At 48.5% G+C, this 24340-nt stretch overlaps 1 long non-coding RNA gene across 1 annotated transcript in view; it reads right to left on the reverse strand.

Annotated features, from left to right (window-relative positions):
• Positions 1 to 8012: 8012 nt before the first annotated feature.
• Positions 8013 to 24340, reverse strand: part of LOC142578061 (uncharacterized) — a 41503-nt gene continuing 25175 nt past the window's right edge. The window contains exon 3 of the long non-coding RNA XR_012827150.1: positions 8013 to 8187. This is a non-coding gene — a long non-coding RNA (uncharacterized LOC142578061). The remainder of the gene's footprint in view (positions 8188 to 24340) is intronic.

A 24340-nucleotide genomic window follows, 5' to 3' on the forward strand; every position in this document is an offset into this window, starting at 1 on the left:
GAAGACAGAAAGCTCTGAACACCCAGTGGGCAGGACAGCAGCACTAAAAACGGTCGTCACTTCGGTAACAATGCTCACATTTAAAATCACTAACCTGCAGCGAAAAGCAAAAATGATTGCTCAGCATGTCACCGTGTCTGCTGCTGCCATGCCCACTGGCGAAGAACGGCTCCGACGGTACTCTTATAGTCGTTGGAAGTGCCACGTGACATGACGTCGCCGATGTCGACAAAGGTATAGTCGCTGATAGCCAGGGATGATCCGGTCCTGAGATGACACCGTCGTAGAGCAGTGTCACTGATACAGCATCAAATTCTTGAAAATGGTCGCCACGTGTTCTTTGATGAAAATCATGCGGCACCAGCAGAGCTCCGAGAAAGACCTGCAGCGCAAAGCAAAAAGGATTGCTCAGCATGTCGCCGTGTCTGCTGCTGCCATGCCCACTTTGATCGCTTAACGCCTCTTCTAGTTCCTGACTAGCTCTCCAAAGAAAATATTTGTTTGCTATTATGCATTTTAGTGGCTTAGCGAGCTATGGGGGGGGGGGGGTGCAGAGATTGAAGACTTATGTTGCGTGAACATTTCTTGCTTGCTATCATGTTCTCTTGTAGTGCAGTCAGAACTTCGAATAGGCGATATAAAATGAGGACCTTCTGGTGCTCAATTGGGTTCTTCCAAGACAATCATTATAGTTTTAGCTATCATTAAAGGCAATGTGTTTTTTACCTGCATTTAACCGATTGACGTTGCGGCGAAGACTTTGGTAAAACTTTCATTTGGTTTTGAGCGAGAGAAGTCAGGTAAGGAATGCAGTTTTGAACCACGAAAATGTTGTTGCTTCGGTAGCAGTGCTGGCCATGAGTCATGGAGCCCTAACAGGAAATGTACAGATTAGACTTGACATATGAATCTGCTATACCCTGCAGATGTAGCAAAGTGAAGCTAGTTCCATAAGCTTAACCATAGTTACCATGAAGCAGCTGGACCAACCTAACGAAAATAACGTAGCACAGATGAAATAGCTAAGTAAGATGTAAGGCAATCTCGTGGGCATTGTAAGGATGCAGTGTACATGAAGCTGGCCCGAACTAATGTGTTGCCTCTTACGAGTCGTTTTAAAGTTCTAAACTCTCAGCCTTGACTGCCAACATCATTCCATTTTCCTCAGCAACGGCTGAGCCGCTAGCGACGGCCGCTGCTGTGCACAGCTCTGAGTTGTTTGACTAGGCAATGATGAAATAAGAGTGAAGTACAGCCATAAAATGCGCGTCATAAAGATCATCTAAGGAGCATCTTCGTTATAAACATTTCTCTCATTTTTCAAGAGATCGAAGCATTTGGAAGAGTACATGAGATAAAATTTGCCAAATATTAAAGTCATGCCATAGCTATTACTAGTTATTTATTATTTTCCACACTACAGATCACATTCCAGACAGGGCTCCTGTGGCCCCACCATAGGCCGCAGTCGCCAGAGTAGAACGCCCCATTGTAAGCATTTCTTACTATCGAAATTACCTGGCGTGGTGTCAGCACGCACAGTCAAACAAACACTTCACACTCGATCTCCATGACCGCGGACACTCGCTGTCAAAACGCCGCGGTGAGGAACCGTGGCAGCAGCAGCGAGTGAAGTGACCTTCGTGATGTATATTGCTTCAATGCAAACACCGGGGAGTGCACGGCGCAAGCAAATCTATGAGCCGTCTGCCCACCTAGACTGTACTCCAAAGCAGATAGCTTTCAAAATAACAGCCCACGTGATCGCGCGCAGCTGAAGTATAACAGCCCCCTACCATCCGGAATACAGCTCGCCTCCTCCTCTTGCGCACGCGAGATTCAGCCGCCATCGGCGGCTCACCTCACACGCTTTCACTCGAAGACACAGCGTATGGCGCGCGAGGACGATGTTATTATGAGACGAGCCGAGCAAGTATATATCGCAAAGAGAACCTGTAGCAACTGCCAGAGGCGGTCAACCCAGCGCGCCTCCTCCTACCTTCTTCTTCCACGATGCTTCGCCTAGTTTCTACATCCCCGCTTTTCTTACCGTTAGCTAAATATTCCTCTAGGTGAGGTTACTTTCCCCAGCGCGCAATCCTTTTTACCTCCAGGCGCCATGAGCCGTCAAGGCAGGGAGGTGTGGCGCTGGCTAACACTCTCTGGTTTAGTTCTAGAAGACAAACATAACACAGAAAGTGGTTGATAAAACAGTGCCCCGGTAGCTCATTTGTTAAGAGCATCGCACGCGCAATTCGAAGACGTGGGATCGTGCCCCACCTGCGGCCTGCTGCTTTTTCATCCACTTTCATTTTCGTTAATTTATCATTTATTTTTTCCAATTAATACGTGAACGTCATTTAAGCTATGCTGTCCTTGCTGCCCTAGTCTGTTGGCTTCTTATTGTATGACTGTTAACATAAAGTGGCAGAAAGGGGAGCTGAAGAACAGAGCAGGGGCTGCCATTGAGCCAACGTGATTTCATTTTCCTCAGCAACACCTAAGCCGCCAGCAATGGCTGCCGTTTTTCACAGCTCTGTGTTGTTGTTTCTTTTTTGTTGGTGTTGTTTTTCGACTAGGCGCTCGTAAAATAAGCAGTACAGTATGGCCATAAAATACCCGTTGCAGAGACCAACTAAGGATTTTCTTCGTTATAAACATTTTTCCCGTCTTTCAAAAGTCGAAGTATCTGGAAGAGCACGTACGAAAAAATTTGACAAATTTTATTATCCTACTATAGCCATTACATAGAACAGCAGCTGCAGCATGAATGGTTGGCCAGCGTAGCCTTATTATTCCGTAGACCTCGGCATGAATAAAATGACACGATAGACAGCGATTTGCATCACTGTTAACAACCGCCGGGGTTAAGGGCCAGATGAAACACAGAGCAGGTGCTGCTATTGAGCCGCAACGTAAACCATAGCAAGTGCGTTAGATTTTCAAAACTAAAGCATAAAATTAAAATGTCATATTGGTCCGTATAAAGCACGTCAGACGTCCCTTGAACAGAGTGTTGCGCATCTACGCTGTCCTGCAATATTATTCTCATCTGTACACTTAGTGCTAGCAGCAAATAGAAGAATATGTGGTCGCTCCATACCGGCATGGCACTGGTTATTGCTACAGCATTACTTAGTTCCAGTGACGCCTTTCCTGATCACAATCCTGCACTCGGCGTCTATCAAGACGATGGGAAGGTGATGTCTTGTTTAGTGTTTTCTTACTCCGTGAAATGTAGCGGTCACAGACAGAGGAGTTCGTTTTGCGAGTACTAAAATAGATTTTATGAAGTTCGTAACTACAATGGGTAAACACCTAAGAGTTAAGAAAATTTTCTACCAAGAAGTTGTGTGTTCTGCTCCCTGCTTCACCAGTCGCAAAGTGTACGCGCATATGTATAATACCGTAGTAGTGAGAACGAGGTAGCGAATTTAGATTTTCGTCGCTGCAACCGTAACACCGGGCAGGCAGGCTACGAATAACGTGCGCTACCAAGCACATTTGTGCGAAGTTTCTCATTACTAGGTCCAAGTTATCTTTCATTGCTCACTCACCTTCCCTCAAGGTATAATATTCATGTGCTATCACTCCTGCGATATTCCATAGTCACTTACGAAGAAGTGAAAAAGCGCTCTAGTATGGTATGGTATGATGAACTTTATTTAATGTCCTGAAGATCAACCCTTAGGTTGACGCAGGCGGCTCCCACGTCGGGACAGTAAAGTTTAACTTTACCGCCGTATCATGGGCCTTCTGGACGGCCTGTACTTGATCGAAAAGACCTCCACTGTGTAGGACTCGCTGCCACCAGTCTCTCTCCTTGTCACAGTCTGTGAGAGTCACAGGACACTGCCAAAGCATGTGATCCAGAGTAATGATGCCATTACACTTCTCGCAATTGATTGGTATCTCTCTTTCAGGATATATCTTGTTAATAAAGTTTGGACTTGGATAAGTTCCTGTTAGCAACAATCTCAGAGTCACCGCTTGAGCTCTATTGAGCTTAGCGTGTGGCACTGGGAATTCCCTTCTGTTGATGTAATAATGCCTCGTGATTTCATTATATGTTAGTAATTGGTCCCTGTTCTCCTCCTGTATATTATTAAGGTTCTGGTCGCGTAGTGCACGGATAGTAAGTCCTCGTGCAGCTGCGTTAGCCATCTCGTTTAAATTCTTCCGAGATGGATCGACAGACCCCATGTGCGCAGGAAACCAGCGGATTTCGATCTCCTGGCTGTCCAACTCACCGATCAGCTGGGCAGCCCTTTTGGTTACAAAGCCATTGGTAAAGTGTCTAATAGCCATCTTAGAGTCACTGTAAATCTTCGTCCACTTATTATTCCTTAAAGCCAATGCTATCGCTACTTGTTCCGCGACATTCGTGTCTTTAGTCATGATTGTAATAGCATCCCGAGTGAGACCATCTGCATCTACTACTACTGCCGTAAAGGCTTTCTTTCCTCTGACCCACGCAGCATCTACAAATGCCGCATGTTCTCTGTCGTGTTCTATCTCTTGCAGGAGAGCTTTGGCCCTTGCCTTTCGTCTTTCCAGGTTGTGCACCGGGTGCATATTTCTGGGGAAAGGAGTCGTCTTGATTACCTTTCTTATGCTATCTTTTAGTTCTACTGTGCCTTCACCTGAAATTTTGGATTCGGTTGGGCACCATCCTACCTCTTCTAGTATTGCTCTACCTGGCCTTGTTCCAGAGAGCCTCTCTCTGTGGGCAATTTGCTGAGCTTCAATTATCTCGGCTATTGTGTTGTGGAGCCCGAGTTTCATTAATTTGTTATCCGGAGTGTTAATCCGTAACCCCACTGTTGTTTTGACTAGCCTTTTAATTAATCTGTTCAACTTGTTTATCTCTGTCTGTGTCCAAGTGAGCATCCCAGCTACATATGAGAAGTGACACAAGGCGAAAGCGTGGACCAGTCTCATGGCGCTCTCCTCTCCCAGCCCTCTGTGTCTGTTAGTGATTCTCCTTAGCAGTCTTATTACCTCCACAGTCTTACTTGTGATGTGTCGTATTGTTCTTCCATTTGCCCCGTTTGCCTCCAGGAATAACCCTAAGACTCTAATGGATTCTACTTGCTTAATAGATTCGCCTGCCTTCGTGGTGAGTACTAACCTGGGTTCTTCCTCGGGAACGTATCCCCTCGGTTTTCTACCCCTTCTTCTGTTCTTGAGTACAAGGAGTTCAGACTTATTAGCAGAGCATTTGAGTCCCATGCCTTCTAAAATAAACTCTACCTCATAAATGCTCTTCTGAAGTCTGCTTTCCGCATGTCCCATACTTCCTTCAGCGGTCCATATAGTCACATCGTCTGCATAAATGGTAAAGTGAATGCCCTCTATCCCTTTTAGTCCCTTTGCCACTTTTGACATGGCCAGGTTGAAAAGCATAGGTGACAAGACCGACCCTTGTGGCGTCCCTCTGTCACCCAGATCCATCTTCTTTGATTTAATATCCCCGAATCTAAGGTGAGCTGAACGATTGCCAAGAAAGGTTTTGTCCACTTCGTAGAGTTTTCTCCCCAATCCCAGTTCGGAAATCACTTCAAGTATTGCTCTATGCATAATTCTGTCAAAAGCTTTTTCGACATCCAACCCCAAGAGAGCTCGAGTGTTTTTTGGTTTAGCTAATAGCAGTTGATGTTTGATTAACAACATGGCATCTTGTGTGGACAAGCCTGATCTGAAACCAATCAGATTGTACGGTAGGATGTCATTGTCCTCCACATATTTCGTTAACCTGTTCAATATGACATGCTCCATTGTCTTCCCTAGACATGATGTTAACGAAATTGGCCTCAGATTATCCAAGTTGAGTTGCTTGCCCGGCTTTGGTATTAAGATAGTACTGGCCGTCCTCCATTCTTCTGGATATACCCCATTTTTCCATAGGTCATTAATGTATGTGGTCAGATATTTTATTGAATCGTCGTCCAAATTCTTAAGCAATCTGTTAGAGATGCCATCCGGGCCAGCTGCTGACCTACTATTCAGATGATACAGTGCCGTGCGTACCTCACTTTCGGTGAATTCCTGATCCATATATTTGCATTCTACCCCTAAGTAATCGGGATAACTCACATCCTGATCTTCTTTCCTGAGAGGCAAGTATTTAGAAGCCAATCGCTCCATTATGCTCTCTGCGCTTGCAGTCTGACTCTCCTGGTGTACCAGTTTCGCCACTGCCGTACGTCTATTCGATTTAGTGCCTTTTTCGTTGAGCAGATGCCTCAGCAGACTCCAATTGCCTCCACGTTTTATCCTTCCGTCTAGACATTTACACACCTCATCCCATTTTTGTTTCTGCAAATATCGTGCGTGTTCCTCTATACTCTTATTGAGCTGAGCAATTCGTTTTCTAAGTCTCCTGTTAAACTAAATTATAGAGAAACTGCCGAATGCTTTCTTGGCACATGCGACTATTGCGTGTGTTCTTGATTTGCTCACTCCCCCCCCCCCCCCCCACTCTCTCCTGCAGGCGTGTAGAGGCCATTTGCCTCTGGTTTCCTCTGTGCGCAGGCCTATTTTACCGAGGTCTGAATACATATGCTCAAATATATTCTACACTCGGCGTGTCTCTGAGACTGTGGGCTTCTTTAGGACATTGCAACCAAATATTCCATCAGCATTTGTCGTTAACACAACATTTGGCCGCAGAACCATGAGCGTGTGTGCATAGAAATGGAGCAACTCAAACATCTCAAGTTTGAAACATCTTAAATGTTTCTTTCAAAACAGTCCCTTAATTTTCAAGTGCTAGCTTTAAAAGAGAAGCGTTGCTTTTGTTGTCAGCACGTTTTTTCGCCTTACAACTTACAACACCTACGCTCGTATAGCGTCCGGCGGGATATGCCGGGTGATCATTTTCAAGTGTTATGGAATTTTTAAATATCTGCTGTTGCAGACGACACAATTCTAGTCCTTGATCTCGATTATTCTGAGACATTACATGCACGAGAACTCCAAACATATTCAACAATTAAGCAGAAATTTACTAATCCACATCTTTGTTTATTACTTGCCGACATATATTGCAATTTAAGAATTGTAGAATGACACCAATTTGGAGATATGCACCATCAAGCTCGCCATAAAAATCGTCTGTTGTCCGACACATTTTTATAACAAAACGCTCTTTATGCAATCAAGCGCAAAAGTAACTGGAACGTCCATGTGTACCGACCAAACTTTGTGAAATATTGTGCCGGAACTAATGTCATCCTGGAAATTCATTTCAAGCGGATATGTCTTGCAAGATTACCGGCTAGAGTGCTTAAATCGGATATGTGCCAAAAATGATTAAGGTAATCAGTGAACTTTAGATGATTACTTGAATATGTGTTGATAGGGTCCCCCTCTTCGAATATACCAGCTGGACGAATTAATGTGAGCATGAATGCCACTGAGTAGTCGTAAATATGATTATACGCGTGACTATGAACGTGAGTACAAGTTTGTGTGAGTTAGCGCAGCTATAAACGTGAGTACCAGTGACACCGCATGAACGACCATGGCACTACGGTTGATAGTGCGAATGGCGCTAAGTGCTCATGATTATCGACATAATTTTTAATCTGCCTGTGAGCACCAGTGTTAATGTGTGTGAATACACATGAGCGCAAATCAATAGTGTAATGGAATAATGGGCATTAGTGCACACTGAATGGATGTGGCTACAGATAGCCAGCCCCTGATAAGACTATCAGCCGCTTGTGAATCAGGCTGAGCGAACTCCATTGCTATCAGTGTCAGTGAAAGTGAAGACCAGGCCTTTATGTATTTGAGATAGAGTTTTCTGAATGAGTTTAATGACAGTGGGAAATAGGACTGTAAAGGGAAGTTTCTATTTGTACCATTCACATATTTTCTGGATACAGCATTATCAAAGATTCAACACAATGCTAGTTTAAACAATTCCCGACTTAGAAAGAAATTTTAACAAAAGATGAGATCCGTACATAAAGGACACCATCTCTTTAAAAAATCACTGGCTCGGTGCTCCCTGGTAATGAACTGCAGGTTTTGGTACGCAGTTCAACATGTGACTGCTTTACACTGCGGCCATGGGAGGTGAACTTATGCCTGCCCCCAGGCTGATGTAGCTCAAATATTGATCGTTGTCCTCCAGACGAACCAGCTCCATGGGTGCGCTATGCAAGTGCCTGCAGGGCCCTGCAAAAGACAAAAGGCTTGCTCATTTTATTTTATGTAATTGTCAGAGTCCACAAGACTACATGAAAGTATGCGCACTACGTGATGTGAATTTTACTGTATCATTAAGTGGTTTGCTCCAGACTCAAAATCTGCAGTGAGCACATTTAGGCGAACGGCTTATGCCCAGTAATTCAACGCTAGCAGATCTAAGCGGCTATAGTACGTAGCAGATTAGGCAGATACATTTTTTCGTAAAGTTTACGTTCATGCTGCAGTAGTGATCAGTACTTATGGAGCACCATGTAACGACAGAGAGGATACCGACACCAGTGTTGTCCTGATCGAACACTTCCTTTTTTGTTTTGTTTTCGTGAGCATCCCTGCTCGCCGACCGTTTCTTCCTCGTCTTTCCTGGTTGTGCGACGCATGGCGCTTCCAGCCACTCCTTTTCCGCACTAGGCCCAACATCCTACAGGCTCCTGGTGCGGTTGTTTGCCTCCAATGTGTACAACTGCTGAACAGCGCTTCTGACTTCCTGGCCATTTGGGAAGGCGATCTTGAAATATTTCTCGATTCCAACCCTGCTCGTAAAGGCCTCGAGCACTCTGCCAAGTTTCCACTGCATCGCCGGCACGTAGGAGGCCTTGACAATAACCAAACCCCAATGCGCAGTCGGCACAAAGGCAATTGCTGGCATTGATGAGCGGGGCGGAAGAATATTCTTTCTTCCATTGTTTCTATAATCGGTGCAGAAGCTTGTTTCTGAACTTCATCTGCCTTCGCAAATCATGCGTGGTGGAGCTAGGCAAACAGCCGGTGGCTCTTGCTGGCAGTCACACTATGCTCCTGCCGGATAAGAAGTGTGAGGTAATTAGCGCCTTTGCCTCCTCGGTGTCCTAACAGAGCTGGATTAGGGGGCGCCGTTGAAAATCTTCTCTGCCTGAACCAGCACTGTGAGCAATTTTTCGTAATTCAAGCTGCTTCGTTCAAGGCAGTGCTTCAGCTCATCCGCAATTCTCCATATCACGTGCTAAAAGAAACTACCCCACCACAGAGGTGGGTCGCCGATGAATTTCCACGTGACGCAGTCAACACTAGTGTGTCGTTGACGGTGTCGCTGAGCAGCAGTCACAGTTGTTCGGAACAGCTGCGCAGTGTCATGGTGTTATAAGAATAAACTGTAAATGCAATGCCACGCCTAGATCTAAAACAATGGAAAGCAAGAATGTATGCTCGAGCTGTCATGCTCGAGGTGATTTCTAGGTGCAGTGCTGGTGTCACCGCACAAGAGAAAACGGTGCTATAGGGCTTCTCAGACTGCTGCGTACAGCGGCAGTAAAGTGGGCCGCAATAGTCCATTCTCGCAACGCCGAAGGGTGACGTTCCTTCTATTCAGTCTTTCGGTAATGGTGCCACCGAGACCAACGCTGGAAGCAAACGTCGACGGCTACACAGCAAGCAAATCTGAATCACCTTATTAATATTTTCCTTCTCTTTAAGACCTAAACCGGAGGTCCAGAAGCGCAACTTGAGCTTTGTCGTGTAGGAGACGGAGATGTGTTGCAGATTCCAAGAGGCGTCTAAATACCTGGACACTTGGTAAGAGGATTGCGCGTTTATGCTCAGGCCCATCGAGTTCCTGCAGGCGAGCTCTAACTCTAAGAGACCCGCCCTGGTCAAAACCGGCCGTAAGGTCAGCATACTGAAACCTGATGACAACGGCAGGCCAGCGTGACATGCGGCCTACTCCGCTGCGAAGGCGGTTTTCTGAACTTCAGTGAGTACTACTCCACATTATTTATTATCAGTGACGTCAGCGGCCCAAATAGGGATGCCTAGTTTCGCAAAACATTGCCAATAAACCTTAATATCGCCATGGTCACCCTGATAAATCTGGAGAATGAGCTGTGGTTTTCGAGGTCCAGCAGTGGTGCCGATGGACGTATGGCTTGCTGTGAAACTGCGGCTGGGCATCCGGATGTAAGTTTGCTGTTGCGGTCATGCAGTATCAGCGCAGCGCAAGGTTTGAAAAGCCAGTTGCATATGGTTCGGCCAACCACGGAGGCCCAGTCCATCACTTCGTTTCTCGTGTTAGAACCACTGCTGCTACTCCGCGCTTCAGAAGTTCCGCCGGGTTGTCTGGTCTCACGCACTGCCGCCAAGTGTAGCCTTGGGTCAAAGTCTCAATCTCACTGGCATGATCCGTTAAGAAGGTCTGCAAACGGTTAGCGTTGCCGGAGACCCAATGTAATGCTGTCGTTGAATGAGTCCACAATGAGGTAACATACAGGAATTCTATAGCATTAACGAGAGGGTGCCAGGTCTTGTTGTGAAACTTAATAAGAGGTACAAAATGAAGGTGGTACAGGTCTACGCCCCTACATCCAGTCATGATGACCAGGAAGTCGAAAGCTTCTTTGAAGACGTGGAATCGGGGATGGGTAGAGTGAAAACAAAATACACTATACTAATGGGCGACTTTAAAGCCAAGGTAGGAAAGAAGCAGGCTGGAGACAAGGCAGTGGGAGAATATGGCATAGGCACTAGGAATAGCAGGGGAGAGTTATTAGTAGAGTTTGCCGAACAGAATAATATGCGGATAATGAATGCCTTCTTCTGCAAGCGGGATAGCCGAAAGTGGACGTGGAGGAGCCCGAACGCCGAGGCTAGAAATGAAATAGACTTCATACTCTGCGCTAACTCTGGCATCATACAAGATGTGGACGTGCTCAGCGAGGTGCGCTGCAGTGACCACAGGATGGCAAGAACTCGAATTAGCCTAGACCTGAGGAGCGAACGGAAGAAACTGGTACATAAGAAGCCGATCAATGAGTTAGCGGTAAGAGGGAAAATAGAGGAATTTCATACCAAGCTACAGAACAGGTATTCGGCTTTAACTCAGGAAGAGGACCTTAGTGTTGAAGCAATGAAAGACAATCTTGTGGGCATCATTAGGGAGTGTGCAATGGAAGTCGGTGGTAACTCCTTTAGGCAGGATACCAGTAAACTATCGCAGGAGACGAAAGATCTGATCAAGAAACGCCAATGTATGAAAGCCTCTAATATTACAGCTAGAATAGAACTGGCAGAAACTTCGAAGTTAATGAACAAGCGTAAGACAGCTGACATAAGGAGGAATAATATCGATCGAATTGAACATGCTCTCAGGAACGGAGGAAGCCTAAAAGCAGTGAAGAAGAAACTAGGAATTGGCAAGAATCAGGTGTATGCGTTAAGAGACAAAGCCGGCAATATAATTACTGATATGGATGAGATAGTTCAAGTGGCTGAGGAGTTCTATAGAAATTTATACAGTACCAGTGGCACCCACGACGATATTGGAAGAGAGAATAGTCTAGAGGAATTCGAAATCCCACAGGTAACGCCGGAAGAAGTAAAGAAAGCCTTGGGAGCTATGCAAAGGGGGAAGGCAGCTGGGGAGGATCAGGTAACAGCAGATTTGTTGAAGGATAGTGGGCAGATTGTTCTAGAGGAAATGACCACCCTGTATACGCAATGCCTCATGACTTCGAGCGTACCGGAATCTTGGAAGAACGCTAACATGATCCTAATCCATAAGAAAGGGGACGCCAAAGACTTGAAAAATTATAGACCGATTTAGCTTACTGTCCGTTGCCTACAAACTATTTACTAAGGTAATCGCAAATAGAATTAGGAACACCTTAGACTTCTGTCAAGCAAAGGACCAGGCAGGATTCCGTAAAGGCTACTCAACAATAGACCATATTCACACTATCAATTAGGTGATAGGGAAATGTGCGGAATATAACCAACCCTTATATATAGCTTTCATTGATTACGAGAAAGCGTTTGATTCTGTCGAAACCTCAGCAGTCATGGAGGCATTACGGAATCAGGGTGTAGACGACCCATATGTAAAAATACTGAAAGATATCTATAGCGGCTCCACAGCCACCGTAGTCCTCCATAAAGAAAAAAACAAAATCCCAATAAAGAAAGGCGTCAGGCAGGGAGATACGATCTCTCCAATGCTATTCACAGCCTGTTTACAGGAGGTATTCAGAGACCTGGGTTTGGGAAAAATTAGGGATAAGTGTTAATGGAGAATACCTTAGTAACTTGCGATTCGCTGATGATAGTGCCTTGCTTAGTAACTCAGGCGACCAACTGCAATGCATGCTCACTGACCTGGAGACGCAAAGCAGAAGAGTGGATCTAAAAATTAATCTGCAGAACACTAAAGTAATGTTAAACAGTTTCGGAAGAGAACAGCAATTTACAATAGGTAGCGAGGCACTGGAAATGGTAAGGGAATACATCTACTTAGGGCAGGTAGTGACCGCGGATCCGGATCATGAGACTGAAATAATCAGAAGAATTGGCTGGGGTGCGTTTGGCACGAATTCTAAGATCATGAACCGCAGGTTGCCATTATCCCTCAGGAGAAAAGTGTTTAATACCTGTGTCTTACCAGTACTCACCTACGGGGCAGAAACCTGGAGGCTTACGAAAGGGGTTCTACTTCAATTGAGGACGACGCAACGAGCTATGGAAAGAAGAATGATGGGTGTAACGTTAAGGGATAAGAAAAGAGCAGATTGGGTGAGAGAACAAACGCGAGTTAATGACATCTTGGTTGAAATTAAGAAAAATAAATGCGGGGGGGGGGGGGTGCATGGGCAGGACATGTAATGAGGAGGGAAGATAATCGATGGTCATTAAGGGTTACGGACTGGATTCCAAGGGAAGGGAAGCGTAGCAGGGGGCGGCAGAAAGTTAGGTGAGCGGATGAGATTAAGAAGTTTGCAGGGACGGCATGGCAACAATTAGTACATGACCGGGGTTGTTGGAGACGTATGGGAGAGGCCTTTGCCCTGCAGTGGGCGTAGCCAGGCTGATGATGATGATGATGATGACGACGACGACGATGATGATGATGATGACAATGAGGTGACACATCGTGATTCCTCGGGCATTTTCAAGACGTAATGCCATATTCTCGCCGCCAAAAGACAGGCAAGAAGCTCCAAACGTGGTAGAAAAATCCTCTTTAGTGGTGCAAGGCAAAACTTACTAATAAGTAGCTGGACGGTAAAACTGCCGTCGGCTGGGGATTGGCGTACAATCACTGCGACTCCATACACATGAGACCTGGCATCTGCGAACAAATGTATTGTCGCGCCTCTATGATCTTGCGACGCCTTGACAGGCAATGTAGGATGCGAATGGTAGATAGTACAGGCAGTTCCGACACATCGTTCTTCCAGAAGTCTTCAACTTCAGGTGGAAGACGCTCGTCCCAATCGATTCTCACCCACCCGCCGCTATGGAACAGGAGTCGAGCTATCCATTAGAAGGGATCGACGAAGCCCAATGGGCCGAATAGCCTGGCGAAGGTTTGTAAAACGGTCTTATTCGTCGATGGTTGAGTTGGAATGTATGAGACTAAGGTTTTCTTAGGGAGGTTCATGTAATATATTTTGTGGTTCAGAAGCAGTCTTGGGACGATGGACTTGCAGCTCTGCTCACTAACATTCCCAATTAAGAGGGCGTCGTTCAAGAACTGGGCGCAGAGGAAGCGGGAGTTCGAGTATCATTTTCTCAATTGCATACCTGCATCGGTAATGATGGCGTTCGCTTCCCGGTAAATTTCCAATGCCTCCTGCTTGGAAGACGCCCTAGGATTTTTCTCCATTTCATACGTTCATCGACAATAATGCCATTCGCTTCTCGGTAAATCTCCAATACCTCCTCTTTGGAAGACGCGCCTAAGATTAGGTCTCCCACGTAGAATGACCGTTGTAGGTGGGATCAAATGTCGGGGTGTGTTGTCTTCCATCTTTCAAGGTTGTACTGCAGGGTTGCTGACTGCAAGAACAAGCTAGAAAACGCTTTGAAAGGGGCCCGGGTCATACGCCACTCGACGATTGTCGAGACAGCATGCTCACAGGTCGGTAGTCAGTCAATCTTTCGGAAACCGAGTGTCTCTGTCTTCTGATCGGATGCATATCTATAGGAAGGCCTTGCGGATATCAGCGGTGAGAACGAACTTGCTCCAACTTGCATCTAAACTGCAGGAGTTGGGGACTAAACCTGATGCCTTTATCGAGCATGTCGTTTAAAGACGGTGGACTGTATTCATGCGAGGACGTATCGGATGCGACATCGGCATATGTAGTCACGGCTTCGCGCCAGACTACTGTATGATGAGACAGGAAGTAGACATACCTGTCCATAGGGTTCAGAAGGCACTACTCTCTCCGAATGGCCTCCCTTAATGCACTCGCTGATGGCGGCATTGCATTCCTGCAGAAGTTCTGAGTGTAGTTTGAACCATGAAGCTGACACAGGAGCCTGCTTTCAGCTACGGTCCGGTTCGCACATGACGTGAGACCTGGCATCTTGACCATCAGTGGTACTACATAACGTCCTGTGCTCTTGTGTACTACGCTGCGAAAACAGCTGCGTGCAGGGCGCTTGTTGATGTCGTGACCTTCATGTCGTGACGCGTCATCATCGATTCCCTTCATGACGTGCTTGATCTTTTCCGCTTCCGACCTGGCAACGTTCACGCGCCTGCACAAATCTAAAACATCTTCTATATAGCTGGTGAATGTCTCACCCGTGTCCTGTGCGCGTGTACACAAACGCTGCTTGGCTCGGAGTTTCCTGACGGCGGGTCGGTCAAATACTTCGTTAATCGACGTCTTGAACACCGACCACGTTCGGATATCCTTCTCGTGATTTCTGAACCAGCGACTGGCCACGCCCGCGAGGCAGAATGATACGTAAGCCAGTTTGTCCTAGTCATTCCATTTGCTGTGAGCGCTCACCCGTTCGTAGGACGACAGCCACTCTTCAACGTCGTTGTCGTCGGTTCCGCTGAAGATAGGAGGCTCACGCTGGCGAATGGTGCCAGCGCAAGGGACGGGTGGCGATGGAAGAGTCTGCTGGTCGGCGTCCGACATGGCGGAGGGTAGCGTCCGAGAACGGAGTTCCAGGGTGGTAGAATGGAACGTTACCCAGCACGGCTCCACCACTTATAAAGGAGATTTATTGGGGTTTGTAGCGAACGCCGGTTCTAGCATGCACCGAGCAGTGCCCGAGCTCGAGCCTCTGCCGCGCGCTTGATGGCGCCGATGCTGCTGACTCTGTGCGCACGCTGTTTATCTTCCTTACAATACATATAATTCTTCATTTCCAGCACAAGGCAGAGAAAGCTACTGCGAGAAATTTTTAAGGATAAAGGTCCATTGGCTACCGGCATCAAGCAGTAGCCTTACTGGCACGCGGCCACGGTTTACTGATCGCCACACTCTCGCTGTTTGGACCAACGCAGATTAAGAGCGCGTGCTGCTTACAGAAGCTGTTCTTACCTGCTTTTCTCGTCGTGTGGCTGCCTCCCGGTTTTGATCTCCAACAATAATAGTTGAGTGTGGAATTTATGTTTCTAGTCCTCCGAATATGTCGCATACTGCAGAAATGTGTTGTCTTAAACATCCGTCAGACTTACGCCACGCTTAAGGCGCTTTTACTCCGTTTATACGGTGGACCAGCAGTCACGCTCCACATTCATGTGATGCCGCAGAAGGGACACATGGTCTGCCAGGCATCGAAGTGACATCTGGAGATGAAGACCGTGTCTCAAATGTAGGAGAAAACACAAGGACATTGTCGAGGTAACAAAGGCAAGTTGACCATTTTATACCATGAAGCAGAGAGTCGATCATCCGTCCGAACGTGGTAGGGGCATTGCATAAAGCGAATGGCATAACTCGGAATTGGTAGAGGCCATCTGGAGTGTCGAAAGCGGTCTTTTCTTGGTCTTGCTCATCGACGAAAATCTGCCAATAACCAGATCGAAGGTCGATGGACGAAAAGTATTTGGCACTGTGAAGGCAATCTAGAGCGTCGTCGATTCGTGGTAAAGGGTAAACGCCCTTTTTAGTAATTCGGTTTAGGTGATGGTAATCAACGCAGAAACGACACGTGCCATCTTTATTGTTAGTGAGCACGACCGGCGATGCTCAAGGACTCGACGAGGACTCAACAATACCTCTGGTGAGCATGTTGTTTAGTTCCTGCTGAATAACTTGCCGCTCTGCCGTGGACACGTGATATGGTCGGCGGGTGAACGGGAGCAGCATCACCAATGTTTATCCGATGCTTAACAAAGGACCTCTGAACACGTGGTTGACTGTCAGTGTCAAATATGTCGCGGTAGGAAGCAAAAGGCGATGTAGGGCGGCTGCTTGGTGAGGTGCGAGGTCCGGAGCAACCATGGGAAGTAATGGGTCGTCGAGGTTCAAGGCATCCTGCGGGTATTCAGGAGGATCTGGAGACGCGTCGGCTGCAAACGCAGTGACGTGGTCGTCTATCACTGACCGGAGCGTGGTCACCGCTATGCCTTCAGGCAACACTTGCTTCGTGAAGCGAAAATTGATAACGGGGAGACATCAGATTAGCGGCAAGGGTTACGACGGAGTGTTGCACCGAGATGTCGCACGGAAAGAGGACATCATGAATAGGTGCGACGACATAGACGCCATCAGGCACGGTTGCCATTGAGGGCAATTCGACAAAGATTAGGGCTTTTGGAGGTAAGCGAAGAAACGCTATTAGGCACAGGGTGTCAGGTTGTTTGGGGCGACCGTCTGATAGAAAAGGAAGCTCGAGGCATAGCGTACCGGTGGAACAGTCGATGAGGGCAGAATGCGTCGTCAGAAAGTCGAGCCCGAAGATTAGGTCATGAGAGAAACTGGTCAGCACGGTGAACAGGAGTGGAACTTGGCAGCCAGCAGTTCCTATGCGAGCAGTGCATAGACCCCTGACGGCAACAGTGGCGCCATTGGCGATGCGTATGGCTCGAGTGTTGAAGGCGTAAGAACTTTTTTGAGGCGACGACATAGGTTAGCGCTCATTATGGACACTTGGGGCCCAGTATCAATTAATGCCGTCAACGGAACACTATCTACCTCTACTTCAATTAGGTTCGATCGTGTTGCTGAGGAGCATCAACGGAGGATTTGAACAGGACAAACAAACATGATGCAGCACTACCTCCCAGAGCTGCATGGCCTAGTTTTCCGTCCGTCCGGGATAGTCCATAATTGGTCGGCGACGAATAGCGGCCTGACGGGGGTGACGGGGACCGATGGCGCTGAGGTGAGTGTGAGCGAGCAGGACGACTGACATCGACGGATCCGCCAGGCGTAGGAGGCATGCGGCTAGGCGAGTAACGGCGCGTGTTGGCATATGGGCGAGGAGACGGGGAAAAGGAGCTCGAATACGGCGACGTCCAGGAGGTGCGGCAGTGGCGAGCGACGTGGCGAACGCGGAGGCAGCGGAAGCAAATGGGCTTGTCGTCCGGAGTTCTCCACTCGGCAGGGTTGCGGTATCTCAGAGGGGAATACAGATCGCCGTGTGGCGGAGCAGTCGGCACCGGTCGGGTGTCAGGTCGGGAGACGGAGTAGGCAGCAGGAAAACTTAGGTTTGCAAATTCTTGCCGTACAACTGCCTGAATGAGGCAGATCGCTGGGGCTGGTTGGTCAATGGCGGGTTCAAGTGGGTGATAATGGAGCGGCGCAGGACTTGCATCCTCGATTTCGCGGCGAACAATACATGTGGCGCGCTCATTTAAAGGTGGTGAAGCAGTAAGGTCAACGCAAGACGACGTCGCAGCCGTGTTAGGGAGCCGGGAGAGCTCTGGAATGACGCGGCGGCTTTTGGCGAGCTCAAAGCGGCGGAACTCCTTGACAGTGACGTCGATGGTGGACACATTGCTGAAGACCAACAAGTCGAAGGCGTCGTCCGCGATTCCTTTAAAAACGTAGCCGAATTTGTCGGCTTAGGCCATTTTCTCGTCGATATTCCGGCAAAGAGCGAGCACGTCTTGTATGTACGAGACACACGACTCAGTAGAAAAGTGAACTCAGGTAGCAAGCTCTTTTCTAGCAGCCAGCTGCAGGCCGGTGGGATTTTCAAAGAGGTCGACAATCTTCCGCCGAAGTAGAATAGGACATTGGCAAGCATAATGGTAGGGTCGCAGCGGTTCTTTTGGCTAACACGCTCATACAGGTTAAGCCACTCATCAACGTCAACATTATCTTGGCCGGAGAATATGCCAGGATCGTGGGGATATGTAACCGTAACGTACGTTGATGTCGGGGTTGCAGGAGTAGAAGGAAGCGAGATGTCGTCACCGGCAGTCATGGCCGAAAGCGGGACGGTGTGGCCACTGCGGAGCTCCTAGGCGAGGACGGGGAACGGCACTCTCCACCACAATGTTACGCGAAGGATGAGTCATTAAGACGAGCAACTATTTACAGGTTTTATATGCAGCAGCGGTTGCAGCGCTGACCGGTTAAATTCACAGCGCGAGCCCAGTTCATTCTTCCTCCTCTTTTCTCGAGTGATGGCGCCCACGCGCATCGTTCAAGAACGATCAGATATCACACGCGTGTAACAATATCATGACATGAGTGCCATGTAGGTTATGAAACAGCCGCCTACGTCTTACTGCTCTCATGGTCGTTTCGTTAATTTGGTATACACCACAATTGGGATAATATTGCTGCATCAGGCGGCGGAATTGGGGTCAGCGAGATGATTGGCGACGAGACAACGGCGAACGGACCTGGTGGCCACTTGGGGATGGCGAACAACGATACGGCATGGAGGGAGCGTCGTCGCCGGTGCTTTGGGGAGGCTCGCGGTGGGGCTGAAATCGGCCATGATCCATGGTAGGGCGACGATCGTATCCATAGGGTGCCTGATGCCAATACCACCAGCTATTACAATGGCGGGCCACGTGTCCAATACGACGGCCGTCGAAGCAAATGGAAGGGTCATCAGCAATCTTTTCACTCGGCTGGATTGAAAGTGCGGAACGGCGGCCTTTGACCTTGGGCATGCGAAAGTGAGGAACGGTGGTCGATCGGCTGGTAAAGCACTGCGACGCACGGAGTCCAGGCCAGCATTGGATAGCTTCTGATGAACGACACCATGAACTAGTGGCACCATCGGGGAGCGCTGGTCACAGGTACGGCCGCCCGTAGAAGCAGGAGACCCAGCGTCGGATGATCTTCTTCGAGTGTTCTACGGTGAACGGTGCCGACGGCTCAGGTACGTCCACGTTGCTGCCGTGTTCGGAAGTCGAGCGAAATGATGGGCAATGCGTCGACTTTTGGCGTCCTCAAAGCGCTTGCACCCTTGAATGATGGCATCGACGGTGTCGCAGTCTTTGCAGATTAGCAGATTCAAAACATCATCTGCTATGCCCTTTAACTCGTGGTCCACTTTCTCAGACTCCGTCATGCCGTCGTCGGCTTTGCGGCAAAGGGCAAGCGCGTCCTTTATATAAGTCAGGTATGATGTCGCTGTCTGCGCACGAGATTCCAGCTCCTTCTTTTCTGCTGCCTTTCTACCTGCAGACTTGCCGAACAGGGAACGCATCTTTTCCTTGCATGCATCCCAGCTCCCAATTTCGTCTCCGTTATTCTCAAACCACACCTTCGCTGTTCCTTTGAGGTAAAATAATATGTTTGCAAACATGATTGTCTCATCGCAGTGATTATTCTTACTTGCACGCTCGTACAAGAGTAAGCAGTCCTCGATGTCGACGTTGTCAGTCACGCAGAATGTGCCTGAGTATTTTAGCTGAGCCCGGACGACCGTTGCCGTTGTAGTCGCCTCGGTGGGCGCCACCCCTCTTCTGCCATCGTGGATAAAGCCAAACGTCGGCCGCTGCGGAGCTCCGTTGTACCGTGTGGCTACGCACCACCTGCACCAAATGCCACGCGGATGAGAGTAGCCAAAAGGGATAAGAAATTGTATTTATAAAATATATACAGAGAGATACGGCTGCAGGCTAGATGGTAGACCAACACGAGCGCTACTCTGATCGTCATCTTCGCCGTTTTTCTAGCGCATTCTTCCAAGTTCGGAAGGATGCGTGCTTCAGTGCGCGGGAATAGCGCGTAACAAGGAACACCCGCCAGAGAGAGCGCTGTCTCGGCGCTTAAGGAGCAGTAGGATTGTGTCCGGCAACATAAGGCTTAAGTCGGGAGATGTGCTCGATATCAGTGCCGGACTCGGCAGATGATCGACAGCCCAATGAAGCAATTTCGTACGTCACGTCAGTGATCTGGCGTAGGACCTTGTAGGGCCCGAAGTAGCGAGAAAGGCGCTTGGATGACAATCCAACGTGGCGGCAAGGTGTCTAGAGGAGGACAAACGAGCCTGGAAAGTAATTACCGACACTGTGATGACGATCATAGCGTGCATTCTAGGACAGCTAGGAAGCATAAAGACGATCCCTTGCAATCTGGCGAGCCGTCGCAGCCCGAGAAGCTGCACCGCGGCCGTATTCTGTAACAGGGTGCAGAAGGGATGGTAAAAGAATCTCGAATGGCAATGTGGGATGGCGGCCAGGGAAGAGATAAAAGGGGGAAAACCCAATGGTGTCATGGCATGACGAGTTCTAGGCAAATATCACATAAAGCAAGGTGCTGCCCCAATCACGGTGTTCTGAGGAAACATACATGGAGAGCATTGTGTTCAGCGTGCGGTTGAGGCACTCGGTAAGCCCATAGGTTTGCGGATGGTAGGTAGCGGTTAGCTTGTGACGTATGGAACACGAACGAAGAATGTCGTGGACGACTGGGGAGAGAAATGAGCGACCAAGGTCCGTCAGCTGCTGTCGAGGAGCGCCGTTGTGAAGAATAATGTCGTAAAGAACAAATTCCACAACGTCAGTGGCCCAACATCTTGGCAGTGCCCGCGTGGTACCGTATCGTGTCGCGTGGTTGGTAGCTACAGCAATCCACTTGTGCCCAGTCAGAGATGTTGCGAATGAGCCGATGAGATCAAGGCCAACGCGGTAGAACGGAACACCGGGAATGTCTATGGGCTGAAGAGAACCGGCTCGCAGCAAGGATGGATGCATGTGGCGCTGGCAGGACTCAAAAGCGGTAACGTTTCGGCGCACAGAGCGGTGGAGGCCTGGCCAAACGAACCTACGCCAAACGCGATCGTACATGCAAGTTGCTCCGAGATGTCAGCGGTCGAGACGTCATGAAGCTGTTTGAGAACAGTGGAACAGAGTGTTTCGAGAACAAGCAGCAGAAGCTCTGGGCCATCGGAGCTGGTGTTGCGTCTGTATAAGGGTCCGTCACGAAGCACGTATAATGCTAGGGACGGGGCAAAGTGATGAGAGCGTAGACGGTAGATAATTGACAGCGAATTCGCGTCGTGGAGCTGTTGACTGCGTATGTCGCTAAATGGCATATCACGAAGGTACAAGCGTCCAAATTGTGCACTCACAAGTCGGGAGGAACCTATGAATGATGGGATAGGTAGCCCACATTCTGGTGCAGTCTGCGAGAATTGTAAGTGACGTCACAGCTGTATTCTTGCAGTTTCAGTGCCGACCGACCAAGTATTCCAGTCGGATCTTTGAGAGCGGGCTACCAACAAAGTGCATAGTGGTCTGTGATGACCGAAAAGATGCGGCTGATCAAGTATGGTCGAAACTTGCCGATGGCCCAAACTAGTGCGAGGTACTCGCGCTCAGTGATAAAAAATTTGCACTCTGTAAGGGAAAGAACTCGACTGGCATAGGCGATGGCACGGTCTCGTCCTTGTTGCTGCTGGGCGAGGACAGCGTCGATTCCATGTCCACTGGCGTCGGTGCAAAGTTCAGTGGGGTCTGACAGGTCAAAATGGACCAAGATGGGTGGTGACGTAAGTAAAGTGGCGAGTGTGTGAAACACAGTCGCCTGTTCAGGGCCCCAAGAAAATGGTGTTTCCTTCTTCAAGAGTTGTGTGAGTGGACGGGCAATGTCCGCGGAGTTATTGAGAAATCGTTGAAAATAGAAGCACAAGCCGACAAAGATCCGTACGTATTAGGGGAACGTTGCATAGGGAAGTCTTGGACAACGCGTGTAATAAGCGATGTGGAGCAGCAGCAGCTTTTGCAAGATTCATTATTGCCCAAAAAAGAAGGGTTTATGTAGGCATGGTGCATCGCTTATCGGCACACTTGCGATGGATATAAACACGGAAGACATGCGCACAATATAGCCAATTCAGTCACATAACTCTGTTATCACATCCCTTCCCACCTAGTAGTGAATGCCATAACGAAGCACTGGTCGACGTACACGAGTAGACAGAGGGCATGCTTGCGGAACTTCTGGCATAGGCGATCTCTGAATTGCAGTTTGCATCGCTCTAAGTATAGGCAATCTCTGCACTGCAGCTTCAGTCGCTGGAAGCTTGAAGCAGGGGTTAGCGTGATGGAATATCGGCAGAGCATACCACACTCTCCTTACGTGGTTGCGATGACGTCGGTGTACTGAACCATCCGAAGTCTGTATTTTGTGACGTGACCCAAGCGACGCAGTATCCGTGCGGCCAGCCACTTCAGACCACGAGAGAAATTTCGCACATACACGGGGTCACCGTGTGGAAACTCCCTCGAGGATGACGGCTTGGTACATCCAGGGCGTTTCACGTCAGGGTGGAGTCTCGACAAGACAGAGAGGAAGCTCGTGCCCAGCATGAGTTCTGCTGGCGTCCTCCCGGTTTGCGAGTGGGGCGTGGTTGCTGCTTGAATAAAAAACAAGAAACTTTGCACGCCACTGTGCCTTGTCTGCTTTCGGAGCTCACACTTTAGCTCGCGAACCATGCACTCAGCTCTTCCATTGCTTTCGGGATGCTATCGCGCTGTGTACATGTAGCGCACGCCATTTTTGTTCAAGAGAGATTGCATTACATTGCTCGAGAAGGCTGTGCCGTTATCAGAAACAACTAACTCCGGCAATTCATATGAAGCAAGCATTCTTCACAGTTTTTTGATCAAAGCTGAGGAGTGAAGCGATGGCATTATCTCGATCTCGGCCAAGTTTGACAGCGCGTCCAGGACAACAAGAAAGAAAGCGCCCTTAACCGGCCCTGCAAAATCTACGTGAATTCTGCTCCATGGGCTTTCGGGTTTCGTCCAGAAATGCACAGGTGTTTTAGGTTCGCTTCGCCTGTTCTCTAGACCGAGTTTGCATCCATCCATCTGCGGCCACCACACATATGACTTGCCAGAGCTTTCATGGCTATTACCCCAGGGTGATTTGCATGCAGAATGGCAAAGACATTTTCTCTCAGTTCTTCTGGCAGTATGACTCTATTACCTAACAGAAGGCAGTCATGGTGAAAAGACAGCTCTCCTCACCTCACCTGATAGGCGGCATATTCTGGGTGCACACCTTGTTCTGGCCAGCCAGTTGCGATGCATTTCTTCACCCGCGACAGGCAAAGATCGCTCACAGTGGCTGATGCTACATCTGCTACACGCCCAGGAGGGTACTCCAATGCTTCCAGCAAAAGGACGTCACCAGGAGGCTCGGTGTCACTTCTGTCACCGGGTGTCGGTGACCTGCTTAGACAGTCAGCGTTTACGTGATCGTCCGTCGTTCTATATACAGTTCGTATTCGCAAGCAGATAACAAAAAAGACCACCGCAACATGCACGCTGAAAAAATAACGGCAATCCGCTTGTCTCGTTGAACGATACCGAGTAGTGGCTAATGATCTGTCAAGATGCGCAATTCTCGCCTACAGAAGCACTGGTGAAATTGACGGACGCCATAGACAATAGCTGGAGCCTCACGGTCAATCTGGGCGTAATTACGTTCCGCCTTAGTGAGTGTTCTTGAGGCATAAGCAACAGGTTGCTCGCGTTCTTGGGCATCGCTGTGAACTAATACAGATTCCACACCCACGGGTGATGCATCACAAGACAGGATTAAGGGTGCATCAGGGTTGAAATGCACTAAAAGTTACTCTGACGTCAGCAACGACTTTAGTCTTTCGAAAGCTCGTCACCCACCTTCCACGTACTGTCGCTGTCCAGTAGGCGGTAGAGCACTTCTGCAACTTCCAAGCGACCCTTTAGGAAGCGATTGTAAAAATTCACCATACCTAGAAAAGCTTGGCCGTCCTTCTTGTTCTTTGGTGCAGGTGCTTTGTGAATCGCCTCGACTTTAGCCTTTGACGGGTAGATGCCGTTTGAGTCTATCCGGTGTCCCAAGTACTACAGGTTCTCTTTGAAGAACAGACACTTGGCACCTTGTATACGCAGTCCCGCTTTTGACAGTCGGTTGAGAACCTCCATGAGGACTTCGTGGTGCTCCTC

This window comes from Dermacentor variabilis, chromosome 4 (genome assembly GCF_050947875.1).
Source record: "Dermacentor variabilis isolate Ectoservices chromosome 4, ASM5094787v1, whole genome shotgun sequence".
NCBI classification, from domain to species: Eukaryota; Metazoa; Arthropoda; class Arachnida; order Ixodida; family Ixodidae; genus Dermacentor; species Dermacentor variabilis.